This window comes from Ovis aries, chromosome 2 (genome assembly GCF_016772045.2).
Source record: "Ovis aries strain OAR_USU_Benz2616 breed Rambouillet chromosome 2, ARS-UI_Ramb_v3.0, whole genome shotgun sequence".
Taxonomy (NCBI): domain Eukaryota; kingdom Metazoa; phylum Chordata; class Mammalia; order Artiodactyla; family Bovidae; genus Ovis; species Ovis aries.
In genome coordinates, this window is record NC_056055.1 from 218,051,143 (window position 1) to 218,064,763 (window position 13,621).

A 13,621-nucleotide genomic window follows, 5' to 3' on the forward strand; every position below is an offset into this window, starting at 1 on the left:
CCCCTGAAAGTTTGCCCCAACTTAAACGCAGATCCTACCAATATGAGTGTTAATAGACAATCAAATTTATGCCAATGATTCTTCAGTTTCCCATTCATTTATATTACCTTTTTCTCCACAACACTCACAGAAATATATAAACAGACCAGAACTCTGCAAAATTTCCACCCAAGTTCTACCACTGTAAACGGACTAGGTAAATCTCCCCATCAGTCCTGAATATTCATTGGAAGGACTGATGCCAAAGCTCCAATACTTCGGCCACTTGATGCAAAGAACTGACTCATTGGAAAGGACCCCGATGCTAAGATTGAAGGCAGGAGGAGAAGGGGATGAGAGAGGATGAGATATTTGGATGGCATCACCGACTCCAGGGACATGAATTTGAGAATCTCTGGGAATTGGTGATGGACAGGGAAGACTGGCGTGCTGCAGTCCATGGGGTCGCAAAGAGTCACACACGACTGAGCGACTGAACGGAACTGAAATTTCCCCATGAAGTACATACAAACCCCCTGTAATACTCCACGCTGCCACCTTGTGGGCTTCTGCTGTAAATGAACTACAGTTTCTCTGGAGATGGGGCTAAGGATCCTTAGCTTAAAGGGCCAATTGAATTATAGCATTCAATTTGGAGTTGAAGGAAAGAAGGAAATAGCAACCCACTCCAGTATTCTTGTCTGGAGAATCCCCGTGTACAGAGGAACCTGGCGGGCTACAGTCCACGGGGTCACAAAGAGTTGGACACGACTGAGTGACTAAGTGCACAGCGCATTCAATTTGGAGGTTTAAGCTGGCGCAAGGCTAACCTCTAAAGCTGTATAGGGCACTGCTCAACTGAGCGATAAGTCCTCTCTTCTCTTGACTTGCAGGGGCCAAACAGCACTGATTACTCTTTTAATCTTTCATTTGATCTTATTAACCATTGCTACTTGATCTGTTAGCTTGAAAACCATAGAAAAAATATATACATTATATTACATATATTTCTTGACTTATATAAAAGGAGTAATGTACGCAAAATGATTAAAGTGGAAGTGCTTTGGGTTTTGCATTTTAATATTTTATTTTGCACTTTATCGACTTTAATAAACCTATCTTTGAAACAACTGGAAGACATAGATTCAAAGGTATGCGTACAATTTCCCAGAAGAACATTTTGGCACATTTGGCTTTATTATTTTTCTCTTTTATACATACCTACACACCCCTATCTATATATGTTGTCAGGTTTTTTTTGGCCTATTTGAGATAAAATTGCAGCAATCAAGATTCATCAGCCCTAAATAACCTAATGTATTTGCCAGGACTAAAATATGTCCTTATATAACCCCAGTGTAATTATTATCAAGTTCAAAGAATTTAACATTAATACAACATTATTTTTAAACATACACAATCAATATTCAGACTTTGCCAGTTGCCCCAATATTGTCCTTTACATCAACTCTTTTTCCCAATACAGAATCTGTTATAATCTCATTCATTTAGGTTTTTTATGTTAAACTTTTTATTTTGAGATAATTATAAGAAATAATGCGGAGAGATTTGAGTTTTCCCATCTTGTGGGAAATTTGTAGCACATATCCCAAGCAGGATATTGACACCGACGCAGCTCATCTCAGTACAGAACGTTTCCATAAACTCAAGAATCCTGCAGGTTGCCCTTCATAGACACACCTGTTTCCTCCCTGCTCCACCCTCTCATCAACCTCTGGCAACCACTATTCTGAACTCCACTTGTGTTAACTGTCATCTCAAAAATGTTATATAAAGGACTTCCCTGGAGGACCAGTGGTTAGGACTCTGAGCTTTCATGGCAGGGGGCACAGGTTCGATCCCTGCTGGGGGAACTAGGATCCTCCAAGCCGCAGAGGTGCAGCCAAAAAACCCAAAATGTCATACAGATGAAGTCACACAATGTGTAGCCTTCGGGAAATGGCTTTTCTCACTGAGCTTAGCTCTCTAACAGCCCATTTGGGTTGTTAAGTGTGTCAGTACGTGTACTCCTTTTTGTTTTAATGGATCACAGTTTGTTTATCCATTCCTCCATTGGATAATATCTGGGTTATTTCCTGGTTTTGTGTATTACAAATAAAACTGCTATTAACAATAATAATAAAAAAAGAACGGTCTTCATTTGGTGAAAGGTGTTAATAGGTCGTTGGGCTGTGTAAAGATTCCCTCTGATAAATGGTGTAGAAAAGAGGGGGAAGAGAACTACATTGTTCTACATAGAGATGGAGGCTGAGTGTGAGTGTGAGGAGCAGGGGTGGGGACAAGCTGGAACACACAGGATGGAGCAGGAAGGAGAGAGGCCAGTACCAGAAGACCATCGGCAGGGAGTTGTATCTGAAGGGAGGTGGTCTTCTGCCCCTCCATCACAGAATAGCACCATATGCCAGTATTTGGACAAGGAAAGAGTGAAACTCAGCAAGGTGATAGATGCTTAATGCTCTGCTTGGCTGGAGTTGAGGCTCTTTTCAGTATAAGCCATGAGGGCCCTTTCCTACGACTGTAAAGACTGCTACTTAAGTCTGTAAACTCCATTCTCCCTTCCCTCGCTGAACTCCACATCAGCTCTGCCTGAACTCTTTGCAATCTAGAAAGGTGTTTGCCACTTCAGGCAGGGTGTTTACATAGAGCCACCCTCCATGTACATCTTTCCTGTACACCCTATAAGGATAAGTTGCCCTGGTTTTTTTGTTTGTTTTTGTCTATAGGCTATTTTAATCATAAGGACTCCTCAGTTAAAGGCAGACCCATCCTTGCCCAGGTCATATTAAACACTGATGGTTTTCTGCCTCTAGAAAATGTATTATAAAAATGAGAAACTGGTATAACAATTTAACCCCAAATTTGAGTATATCCCCTCTCTGATTCCTAGCACCACTGAGATCCTTGACAAGGCTAAAGAACCCTTGAACATGCACATATTGGCCAGATGGGAGAATGATTTCTGTGGGAAATCAGTTCAGTCGCTTAGTCGTGTCCGATGCTTTGTGATCCCATGGACTGTAGTACGCCAGGCCTCCCTGTCCATCACTAACTCCCAGAGCTTGCTCAAACTCATGTCCACTGAACCGGAGATGTCATCCAACCATCTCATCCTCTGTCATCCGCTTCTCCTCCTGCCTTCAGTCTTTCCCAGCATCAGGGTCTTTTCCAATGAGTCAGTTCTTCGCATCAGGTGGCCAAAGTATTGGAGTTTCAGCTTCAGCATCAGTCCTTCCAATGAATATTCAGGACTGATTTCCTTTAGGATGGATAGGTTGGATCTCCTTGCTGTCCAAGGGACTCTCAAGAGTCTTCTCCAACACCACAGTTCAAAAGCATCAATTCTTTGGCACTCAGTTTTCTTTATAGTCCAACTCAAATAAGACTTAACAAATAAAAAAAAACCAAAACCCTTAATTGCTCCCCATCAAATATCCAGAAGAGATGTTGCTTTAAAGACCGTGAAAGGAAAAATTATTTTAATTTGGAGAGATGATCTCTGGTACAATAGCAAGTCTCCAGTAGGAAAAAGCTAAGCTTCTCAGCTTAGAGAAGGTGCCTAACTTCATTTCCTGGAATGCCTCGTGGAACCATGCAAAATTTGGGACTATACACTGGGTTTCCAGGGAAGCAGACTCTGAGATGGAGTGAGTTTACAGAAGATTAGCAGGAATCACTCAGGGCTTATAGGAGGCATAATGGAAAGAACAGGGCTTCCTAGATAGCTCAGTGGTTAAGAATCTACCTGCCAATGCAGGAGATATGGGTTCCCTGGGTCGGGAAGATCCCCTGGAGAAGGAAATGGCAACCCACTCCAGTATTCTTGCCTGGAAAATCCCACGGACAGAGGAACCTGGCAGGGTTCAGTCCTTGGGATTGCAAAGAATCAGACACGACTTAGGGACTAAACAACAAACAATGGAGAGCACATGTCTTTCAGGAGGTCTAGCTGGGAGTACTCAGAGCTTTAGGAGGCTTAGTGAGGAGCACTCATGGAATGCTATGGGAGGGAAGGGAAGAAAAGGGAGCAGCGCTGGGTCTCAGCCAGCTCTATGGGGACTTCACAGCTGAGCTGTTCTGTGTTGGTACAAGAGGGCTTAGCCTTTCTACCTCCATGATATCAACCTCTGGATGAGGGCCACCTGGAAAGGGAACATGACCTTTGGCTAGGGCAGCTCTCCAGCTGAGATCGGCCAGCAGGGGGCTGGTAGCTGCTGAGGGCTGACTGCTGGCCCTTCTGGTAGTCGCCCCAGTAACTCCTTTCTTCTTGAAGAAGATCTGGGTGGCACGTCATAGCATCCATTGCCTGGTAACCCTGAGACCTAAATCTATACCCCTGGTCATTCCATGAGCTCAGAATTTCCTTCCTCTGAAAAGGCCAGGAATTCTTGTATCAGACTACTTCAGAGTGAGATAGGCTGATCTTTATTTTCTTCGTCCTTTTATCATAGTAAAACATATTAAGTTCTCTAGGCATTATCACAAAATCCTTTTGCTCTTAAGAAGAACATTCTATAAATAAGGTTAAGAGAGTCCTGTCCAACAGTGGAGGCAATCTCACCTACATAAATTGATTTAAAATGCATGCTACAATTTGGATGAACCTCAAAAGCATTATGGTACATGAAAAAAGCTAGACACCAAGAATCACATATTGTACAATTCCATGTACATGACATATTCCAGAGTGGGTAAATCCATAGGGACAGAACTCTGCCTGATTGTTGCCAGGGCTGCAGAGTGGGGAAATGCAGAGCAACTGCCTTATGGAGTTTCCCTTCGGGAATATTTTGGGACTAGATAGAGGTGGTGGTTACGAAACACTGTGAACATACTAAATGCCACTGAATCGTTCATTTTAAAATTAATTTTATGTCAATTTCACCTCCATTTTTTAAAATAAAAATGAGTTTTTAAAAAACCTCTTCTTTGGAAGCAGTGTGTTATATTAAAACTAACCCTCTACTGCAGGAGCCTTCACTTTCGAGTAACTTGTTTAGTTGCCAAGTCATGTCCGACTCTGCGATCTCATGGACTGTAGCCGGCCAGGCTCCTCTGTCCTTGAGATTTCCCAGGCAAGAATACTGGAACAGGTTGACATTTTCTTCTCCAGGGGATCTTCCAGACCCAGGGATCAAACCCTGAATCTCCTGCACTGACAAGCAGATTCTTTACCACTGAGCCACCAGGGAAGCCCCTTCTCAGTAACTAGGTATTATCAAAATATTGTTACTCTGTCCTCAAAGCAAATTTAGATTACACAAGGCAAGTCAGCTACTACTATTTGTTTCTAAAATAAAGCATCTAGTCAAGCAGACACTGAATGAATCAAAATTATGTATAACTATAAGCAACTCATTTAAATGTAATGAGTAATTTCTATTTACAACTAAAGGGTATCTTCCTTCGAAAGGAGTTTGAAATATTGTGATTCACACAGCCTTAAAAATTTGTTGAAATAAAAAATAATGTTCAGAGATTTTAGAATCTCCAGAATGATTTGGAAAGGCACACTGCAAACGAACAATTTTTTAAAATACTTGATGAAAGTCATTCATCTTTTATTGGTAAAACATGAATAACTACATCTGATTGTTTTCCTTTAATGTGTTTGGTATTTGGAAAACAAGAAATAGCAAAAGTTCATGTTCTAGACAAGTGAGAGTCAAATCAACTATCCCGTCTCCCATCCTCTCTGAAAAAAGAACCACTTATAAATTTCATTGTTTTTTTAAAGCATTCCAAATTTGAAGATTTTGTATAAAATGCTTTCTAAATTTCAAAACACATTTAAAATGTACTATATAAGGAAATTTAAAATGTTAATGTTTACCTGAATTTTCAAGAATGCAATGATCTTTATTTTTTCTTCAGTACAACTTCTTCAATCTAAAAATTTAAAATTTGAAGCATGGCATTTTGAATTCCATACAAGAATTTATATCTTTCACTAAAACTAGCTAAAATTTCATGTAAATATAAAACATGTGCTTTAGATTGAAATAAACTACATTTGAAGTGTGTTTTTTGTAAACCAAAGATGCCTTTTATGAATTGACTCCAAAAACTTAGACAATCCAAAAATATATACAAATCAACAGCAAAATTTCTATTTGATCTTTCTAGGCAGGATTTAAATGTCATATTTTGATGTTTTCCCAGTTATTGTGTATTAATTTAATTCTACTTGATCTTGCTATATTCTGGATATTTTCTCAAACAAACTTGAAGTTTGAACATTTGTATTTGTATACCATCAATGTAATACATATTTGAATTTACTTTTGAACTGTGATGTTGGAGAAGACTCTTGAGAGTCCCTTGGGCTGCAAAGAGATCCAACCAGACCATTCTAAAGGAGATCAACCCTGGGTGTTCTTTGGAAGGAATGATGCTAAAGCTGAAACTCCAGTACTTTGGCCACCTCATGCTAAGAGTTGACTCATTAGAAAAGACTCTGATGCTGGGAAGGATTGGGGGCAGGAGGAGAAGGGGATGACGGAGGATGAGATGGCTGGATGGCATCACCGACTAGATGTATGTGAGTTTGAGTGAAGTCCGGGAGATGGTGATGGACAGGGAGGCCTAGTGTGCTGCGATTCATGGGGTGGCAAAGAGTCGGACACGACTGAGCGACTGAACTGAACTGATTCGAGAAATTGGAATTCTACCTTAGGGTTGCCTGTAAGTAAAATACGGATCATATACCTAGAAATGGGTAAAATGGCAAGCTATACTATATATATACTATAATTAATTATATTAAAAAAATATATATATATATATATATGGTGGTGGTGATTTAGTTGCTAAGTCATGTCTGACTCTTGTGACCCCATGGACTGTAGCCCACTAGGATCCACTGTCCATGGGATTTCCCAGACAAGAATCCTGGAGTGGGTTGCCATTTCCTTCTCCATATAATATATATGGCCACATCTTAAAAAGAGGAAAAAAACACAAAGATAGATCTATCTATCTATCTGAGAGAGAAAGAGAATTGTATTTCTGATTATTTACCCCATCAAAATATAGAACTATGTAGACCACTCAGTATTTACAAATAGCAATTCTAATTAAGACAGTAGTACAATCAAAAGGACATCATGTTCTTAATTATTTACTTTTAAAATAAAAGGACTCAGGTAGTTTCATGGACGGTGATATAAAGAAGGACTGGGGGAATTCCCTGTGGCCCAGTGGTTAAGAATCCGACTTGTAATGCAGGGGACACAGGTTCAATCCCTTGTCAGGGAACTAAGATCCCACAGGCTGCAGAGCAACTAAATCCACGCACTACAACTAGAGAGTCTGTGTGATGCCATGAAAGATCCCACGTGCCGCAACTAAGACCTGCCGCAGCCAAATAATAAATAAACAGATACTAAAAAAAGAGAAGGACTGAGGCTGCTAAGTCAGAGCAGACAAGGCAAACGGTTAAAACCAGGCAGGAAGTGTGATGAACACTGCCCACTGCCCAAAGGCTGGCACTCCAGGTCTAGTAACAAACCTGTTTGCAGATCTAGAAACTCAAACTCGTATCTGTCTCTCCAGAGTTCTCAGAATTCAGGGATGCTGAATCATGCTCACAAACTGAAGGATGTAGCCTAGACGTACACACAACTCTCAAGCTGGCTGAAAATTCCTATACGCCAGACCAGCCCAGCTCCCTTTATCAAAGCTGCCCAGAAAATCAAAATTTATTTATTTTTGGACACGGTTTTGGGGGAAAGGGAAATGGTTTAATTTCGCACTGAGAGTCTGATGTATCCTTCTGCAAAAGAGGGATGTATACACCAAGCAAGACGCCAAGCAAAGCAGATATTTGCAGCCCAAGAAGGGGGTGTGTGTCTTATGGGCAGTGGTAGGTGAGCACTACTGTTGCTGGCCACGTGGGTTTTTCTTATGCTACCATGGTGAATCACTGTCCCACTTTTGAGAGTGATCTATGTTTTTTTCTGTTCACATTAATATTTTCAATTAGATTAAAATTAACTTCCTGAGAAATGACAGGACATTTGGAATTTGCCCTAAAATTCTTAAAAATCAAGTAGGAGAGAAATAAAAATTTGGAAAAATATAGATCATTATTGGGTTGGGGCCCCAACTGGGTTGGGGCATGATGATATTATTCTCTTTAACGTGTGTACAAATAGTTTTATTAAAATTTTTTCAAAATCTTATTTCAAAGTTATTTCTTGATGTCTTGGTTCTGGTCATTCTCAGTATATTGCATTGGTCACAGGCTCTAAAGCTAAACTCCTTTCATTGAAATTATACTTCTGCCATTTGCTAACTGAGACCTTAAACAAGTTACTTGATTGTTTATGCCAGTTTCCTCATTGTAAAATACTGTTACTGATGAAACCTACCTCACATGGTTTTTGTATGGTTAAAATAAGATCATTCATGGAAGGTGCTTGGCATTGTCTGGCATATAGTAATCACTCAATAAATGCTAGTTATTACTTTCCATCATTAGTGATTCTGTAGTTTGTGGGCAATGTATTTTCTATTCTCCAATTTGAGCTCAAAAGCAAACTACAAGGCCCATTCCCTGCCCACCCCACCAACCACACACATACACTTTGCTTGATCAGCAAAATGTACTCTTCTGTATCCACTGAAATCTCTCTAGTTTCATTCCTCCAAATGAAATGGTAAGAACTAATTAGTAAAAATCAGATAAAGGTAGCCACTCTCTGAGGTCCCCTAATCTCCATCTCAACAATGTAGAAGAGAAGGCTGCTCCATCTCTCTTTCCTTCTCGCCACAGTCAATCCCACTAACCCCAAATCCACACTCAATGCCTCACAAGTGAATCTTCTTGCAGGAAGAAATAGATTATCAGTTCAGTTCAGTTCAGTTCAGTCGCTCAGTCGTGTCCGACTCTTTGCAACCGCATGAATCACAGCACGCCAGGCCTCCCTGTACATCACCATCTCCCGGAGTTCACTCAAACTCACATCCATCAAGTCGGTGATGCCATCCAGCCATATCATCCTCCGTCATCCCCTTCTCCTCCTGCCCCCAATCCCTCCCAGCATCCGAGTCTTTTCCAATGAGTCAACTCTTCGCATGAGGTGGCCAAAGTACTGAAGTTTAAGCTTTAGCATCATTCCTTCCAAAGAACACCCAGGGTTGATCTCCTTTAGAATGGTCTGGTTGGATCTCCTTGCAGTCCAAGGGACTCTCAAGAGTCTTCTCCAACACCACAGTTCAAAACCATCAATTCTTCGGGGCTCAGCTTTCTTCACAGTCCAACTCTCACATCCATACGTGACCACTGGAAAAACCATAGCCTTGACTAGACGGACATTTGTTGGCAAAGTAATGTCTCTGCTTTTGAATATACTATCTAGGTTGGTCATAACTTTTCTTCCAAGGAGTAAGCTTTTAATTTCATGGCTGCAGTCACCATCTGCAGTGATTTTGGAGCCCCCAAAAATAAAGTCTGACACTGTTTCCACTGTTTCCCCATCTATTTCCCATGAAGTGATGGGACCGGATGCAATGATCTTCGTTTTCTGAATGTTGAGCTTTAAGCCAACTTTTTCACTCTCCTCTTTCACTTTCATCAAGACGCTTTTTAGTTCCTCTTCCCTTTCTGCCATAAGGGTGGTGTCATCTGCATATCTGAGGTTATTGATATTTCTCCCAGCAGTCTTGATTCCAGCTTGTGCTTCTTCCAGCCCAGCGTTTCTCATGATGTACTCTGCATAGAAGTTAAATAAGTTAAATAAGCAGGGTGACAATACACAGCCTTGATGTACTTCTTTTCCTATTTGGAACCAGTCTGCTGTTCCGTGTCCAGTTCTAACTGTTGCTTCCTGACCTGCATATAGATTTCTCAACAGGCAGGTCAGGTGGTCTGGTATTCCCTTCTCTCTCAGAATTTTCCACAGTTTACTGTGATCCACACAGTCAAAGGCTTTGGCATAGTCAATAAAGCAGAAATAGATGTTTTTCTAGAACTCTCTTGCTTTTTCCATGATCCAGCGGATGTTGGCAATTTAATCTCTGATTCCTCTGCCTTTTTTAAAACCAGCTTGAACATCTGGAAGTTCACGGTTCACATATTGTTGAAGCCTGGCTTGGAGAATCTTGAGCATTACTTTACTAGCATGTGAGATGAGTGCAATTGTGCGGTAGTTTGAGCATTCTTTGGCATTGCCTTTCTTTGGGATTGGAATGAAAACTGACCTTTTCCAGTCCTGTGGCCACTGCTCAGTTTTCCAAATTTGCGGGCATATTGAGTGCAGCACTTTCACAGCATCATCTTTCAGGATTTGAAATAGTTCAACTGGAATTCCATCACCTCCACTAGCTTTGTTTGTAGTAATGCTTTCTAAGGCCCACTTGACTTCACATTCCAGGATGTCTGGCTCTAGGTGAGTGATCATACCATCGTGATTATCTTGGTCGTGAAGATCTTTTTTGTACAGTTCTTCTGTGTATTCTTGCCACCTCTTCTTAATATCTTCTGCTTCTGTGAGGTCCATACCATTTCTGTCCTTTATCGAGCCCATCTTTGCATGAAATGTTCCCTTTAATTTTCTTGAAGAGATCTCTAGTCTTTCCCATTCTGTTGTTTTCCTCTATTTCTTTGCATTGATCGCTGAGGAAGGCTTTCTTATCTCTTCTTGCTATTCTTTGGAACTCTGCGCTCAGATGCTTGTATCTTTCCTTTTCTCCTTTGCTTTTCCCTTCTCTTCTTTTCACAGCATACTTCTTGGTTTAAGAAGAACCTGTAGAAGCCTAACAGGGAACTGAAGAAACCTAACAAAGCAAAGATTTAATATATAGCTCTTACTTCAGCGTGTTAAAATTACAGGGTAAGGAATTCTGACTAACTTCTACTCTGAATCATCCATAGAAATGACTTTTAAAAAAATCTTTGCTATTTAAGTCCATGGTAATTAGTAGCATTTGAAAGAAGGTGATTCTGTTGAGTCATACTTAGAACTACAAACTCTAAATAAATGTGTGATTCAGTCAGGACAGATGGAAAAAGAAACAGAATGATTCAAAATATGCAAGAGAAATCAGGAAAATTGTTTTTACTTTGCTGATTTGAGTTTTTCCATATTTACCAACTGGACATCATGTCCCGATTCAAATATATGAACTCAAGTATATCAGCGTTATCAGAATATCAGATGGACTCCATCTCTTGCAACCCTCCATGTTTACTCAACTGGCTTATATTAGAACTAACTGGTCATGTTGACAAAGCCAGTATGGGAGGCTGGCCAGGAGCTTGGATGGGTTACATCCAAGGTCTACAGGGCAGAATTCAGTTTAAGAAGCAATGGCTTTGAATCAGCAAATACATATTCCATTTGGAATTGGTCTCCCATGCCCTCTGTCACATAAACCACTAGCTGTCCAGTGAAAAGTCCGCCTGTTTCTCCCAAATAACCCATATTTATAACCAATTAACTCTTGCCCATGTCACCCTCTATCGAAGTAATTAATGAGACCATTTTTATTTTTTAGTTGTTTTTTAAAATTTTATTGGAGCATAATTGCTTTACAATGTTGTATTAGCTTCTACTGTACAGCAAAGTGAATCAGCTCTATGCATACATATAGCCCCTCTTTTTTGGATATTCTTCTCATTTAGGTCAACACGGAGTCATTTCCTGTGCTATGCAGTAGGTTCTCATTAGTTATCTAATTTATGCACCCAGGCATGCTAAGTCACTTCAGTCATGTCTGACTCTGCGACCCCAGGGACTGTAGCCTGCCACACTCCTCTGTCCATGGGATTCTCCAGGCAAGAATATTGGAGTGGTTTGCCATGCCCTCCTCGAGGGGATCTTCCAGACTCAGGGATCAAACCCAGGTCTCCTGCACTGCAGGCAGACTCTGTACCACTAGGCCACCTTATACATAGTATCAAGTGTGTATATGTCAATCCCAATCTCCCAATTAATCCCACCCTTCTTCCCCACCTTGGTGTCCATACTTTGTTCCCTACATCTGTGTCTCTATTTCTGCCTTGCAAATAAGAGCATCTATATACAATTTTTTATTTGGGGAATTTCTAAACTTATCCAGATGCGGAGAGACTAGTAGGATCAGCCATATACTGTATATATATATATATATATATATATATATATATGTGTGTGTATATATATATATATATGTATATGTATATAGCATATAGAGTATCTGTCACCTTGCTTTAACAATTACTGCCATGCTTCCAATGTTGTTTCATCTGCTTCCTGCCTCCCCACCACCATCTTTTCCTAAGCTGGAGTATTTTAAGGCAAATCCCAATACCAATATTTCTTCCCTAATGGGTAAAGGCTTTTTTAAAAATGTAACTGCCATACCATTAGCAAATCTAACAAAATGACCAGTAATTATTTGACATTACCTACTAATAACCAATCCACATTCAAATTTGTCAATTATCTCAAAGCTGTCACCAGAGTAATTAAGTGGTAGAAGCTAGGATTTGAACCCAGGCAGTTGGGATTCCGGCAGACTCTAAAATCCATAACTCATGGAAAGAGAGCCCACCAAGAGCTCTGCAGAAATGGACAGTAAAGGACAAAATAAGAAGGCGGAGATGATACAAGGAAGCAATAAGCATAAAGGTTATTAACAACCTCAGGGCTTCCCTGGTGGCTCAGTGGTAAAGACCCCGTCTGCCAATGCAGGAGACTCAGGTTCAGTTCCTGGTTTGGGAAGATCCCCTGGAGAAGGAAATGGTTAGCCACTCCAGTACTCTTGCCTGGAGAATTCCATCAACAGCGGAGCCTGGCAGGCTACAGTCCATGGGGTCACAAAGAGTTGGATATGACTGAGCAAATAACACTTTCACTTATTGCCAACCTCAGCCAAGTGGCTTCAATCAGAAGGGACTTTTGAAATGTTTCGTTTTAGAGAACTGACAGCCTCCAGGAGAGTAGGTGTGGAGGCTGAACAAAGGTGAGGAGGCTCACCCTTGAGAACCAGGTGAGAGGGCAGAGGAGGAATCAGGAGATCTCCTGGAATGCAGTGCTGATGATGAAAGCATCAGGACCTGGCAGGCCCCCCACAATCTAAACTCCTACTAGGGCAGAGGGCAGGCATGCCTCTTACTCAGAGGGACATGACTGGGCTAACCAACGGATTCAAAATATCCCTTTAGATAACTGGAGATAAGTATCCTTTTAGATGACTGTCTCAAAACAAGGGCTGGCTTTTGATCTAACACGCTAACTAGTGATTTAATCACTAGCTTTTGATCTAATATGACTTTTTTGAATATGGTTCAAACCTTCCCTCTTATTTCAATAACAGCCACTTGGTGAAGCGGAACTCTTGTAAACTAGGAGTGGAGAAGAAATCCTGAGAGGAGAAACCACAGCTCAAGTGGGAGCTCTGCCGCCAGATATTAGAAACCCAAAAAGGTGCTGCTCAGACAGGCTGGTGTTCCACCATTAACCACAAGGGGACACTTTTGAGCCAAGCACCTGGTAGTGTTAAAAACAAATGGAATAGCACTTCTGTTTGTTTTTAATTTATAGACAAAGACTTACAGATAGGTGCAAAAAGAAATCCTCTTTTGCAACCCATAACTCTTTGCTCAGTGTGAGTTTTGATACAGATAAGAAGGAGCATG

At 40.8% G+C, this 13,621-nt stretch overlaps 1 non-coding gene across 1 annotated transcript; it reads left to right on the top strand.

The window, feature by feature from the left end:
• Positions 1 to 13,498: 13,498 nt before the first annotated feature.
• Positions 13,499 to 13,621, top strand: LOC114113412 (small nucleolar RNA SNORA40). Its single transcript, XR_003588448.1, has one exon. It is a non-coding gene; the product is annotated as a small nucleolar RNA SNORA40 (small nucleolar RNA).